The sequence below is a fragment of the Triticum dicoccoides genome, chromosome 4B (assembly GCF_002162155.2).
Source record: "Triticum dicoccoides isolate Atlit2015 ecotype Zavitan chromosome 4B, WEW_v2.0, whole genome shotgun sequence".
In the NCBI taxonomy this organism is placed as follows: domain Eukaryota; kingdom Viridiplantae; phylum Streptophyta; class Magnoliopsida; order Poales; family Poaceae; genus Triticum; species Triticum dicoccoides.
Window position 1 is genome coordinate 100,584,209 of NC_041387.1, and position 2,426 is coordinate 100,586,634.

Sequence of the window (2,426 nt, forward strand, 5' to 3'; positions counted from 1 at the left end):
TCTCTCTCTTGGAGCCGTCGTCGCTCCCCATCCACCCGGCCCGGTGTGCATCGGATCGACCTTGTCCCCTCTCCTTGCAACGTGGAAGATGGAAGGGGCGGCCAGTTGGCCACAAATCTGATGGCGGCGTGGTCATCTACCTCCTCCCCTCTCCCCACGTTGGTCCAGCCTGTCTTCTCTACCAGATCTGGCGGCCGCGTCGGCGAAACTGCTGGCAGTGACACGATTCTCGGGTGTGGCGATAGGAAACATCGATCGGTCGTCTTCGAGGCCGCCTACCACGGCGATCCCGTAGTCCAGCCTCCCCGCCTCCAAGATGTGGCCTGCACGAGGCCATCTTCTTCTTTCCTCGGTGGCGTCCGTCCAATGAAGAGCTACACCGCCATGGCACCACATGACTTGTGTTGTACCCTCGCCCCGCGGCCCTTCTATGCTGGGAGGAGGCAGCGTTTGTCCGTAGCACCCCATGTCCCACATCATCATTCCTTTCTTACTTAGTGTCATACAAGTGATGCAATCATGATTTGCTGGCCTTTTAACATATCCCTGATGGAGTGAAGTGGAGGGGACAGACGGATTGGAAATACAATGAGGTAATATTTCTGTACAAGATAATTGCTTGAGTTTTTTTCCTCTTCTCTAATCAAGTCGATTGCTGTGTTAGAAGGTATGTAGATGGTTACAGGTGCAGCTACATCTGAAGATTTCGTTCTTAAACGTCAAATAAAGCAACCAAATATTTTATTTGTTCCCTAATGATCATATTTGGTGTTATTTCTTTAGGATGGTGCATGGAGAACATGCTATGTTGCCATCTTCATCCGCGAGTTGGCTCCCAAATCTAAAAGGCGCGTCTGACGAAACAGGGGTGTAACAGGGCACGGCTGCTGAACCAGGACAACCACATATGAGTTTTTGATTTCTTATTTGTTCGTCAGTGAGTCTATAGCATAGGATTACACCATACATCATTCTTCCCATCATTTATGTTCTGCAAATGAGATATGCAATTTTTTCTTGGTATCTTCGATAATCACAGTCTGGTTCTTGAAGTGCGAAAATTAAACTGATCTAAGTTATTTTCTTTTTCAGGACGTGGTCACAAATAATGAGTTTGAGACAAACCTTGTGTCATGTGTTATCGCACTCAGATATTGGAGCCTTGGAGAATGTAAAAGAAATGTTAAACGGTTAGATGTGGCCCCTCTAAACTTACTTGAATTGCTCAGCAAAGGTCCGCGATTAATGGTACCCATGTACATTCAGTAGGCCGAGTTGCCGAGTTGGTCTTGCTATATTGTATTCAGGCATAGTCTTGAAATTTCATCAAAAATAAGTTCAAGCATGATATTTAATATCAATTCTGGAAGAATGACCTGACACACCTGAACATAAGAAAACATAAGGTGGCTAAAAAATATATTGAACCAAATGTGCCTGACTGAATTTTATTTGGAAAAAGTACTGAATTTTATTTGGGAGTACAATAAGCAGTTATGTATAATCTTCTGTCTTGCAAACTGGAAATGAAAACTAATTATCATTTTTTGCTTTCTGACTTGCAATGCAGAATGTGAGAGCTTATACCCGCATAAAACAAGTAAGTGTTACAAAGTCTTTCAATGATGGTCTTGTATACCCTCATAATTACTGTCGTTGTAGTCGTCATGTATAAATAGCAAGATTCTTTTTCAGTTTTTTCTTGGGCGTCGATGAGCACAGGAGCTCGGAGGAGGCCACCATGGAGCTGACGTGACCTCGGCAAACAAAACATGTAAAGAATGAGAACGACGAGGCGAGCCAATACTACAGAGGAGCTGGACCATAGGGAGGTCTTAATTTTAAGTAGCAATCTTGGTTGCTAGCATATGTAAGATTTGAAGTATCTATCCACCTTTAAAATAGTAGTGTCTAAATACTAAATAATGATTATAGTGATTTATGACAATCAGGTACCGTTTGGTTTAGCATATAAGTGTCTAGATACTAAATATAAGTATCTATCCACACTTTGGTTTAGCAATCAGGTACCGTTTGTTGCAAAGGAACTATATTTATGAGGGACTTCCTGATGATTTAGTGATTTATGATTCCTACAAGTATATAGGAATATTTCAGCTCCATCATAGGAAAAATAATCTGAAATAGAGTTTCGGTTTGACTATCATGGCGTTTACAGTCCATTATTCATGCTTGCTTTGACACTTGTGTGTTAAATCAATGCTTATGTATCTTATTAATGTTGCTCAAAATATCATGTTTGTAAGATCTCCCGTAGCAACGCACGGGCAATTACCTAGTACAAAAAGTAAGGCAGCTATAGCGACCTCAGATTTTTTTTTTTTGCAGGAAGACTTCAGAAAATCTCGATGCAACCTTCAATTTTATTATGGATCTTTGTTGTTTTATATATTTGCCCAGTTTTT

General features: G+C 41.6%; 1 long non-coding RNA gene across 1 annotated transcript; it reads left to right on the plus strand.

Annotated features, from left to right (window-relative positions):
• The first annotated feature begins 1,077 nt into the window (after positions 1-1,077).
• LOC119293413 lies at positions 1,078-2,147 on the plus strand. Its single transcript, XR_005143048.1, has 3 exons — positions 1,078-1,190; positions 1,571-1,600; positions 1,696-2,147. It is a non-coding gene; the product is annotated as an uncharacterized LOC119293413 (long non-coding RNA).
• The last annotated feature ends 279 nt before the right edge of the window (positions 2,148-2,426 follow it).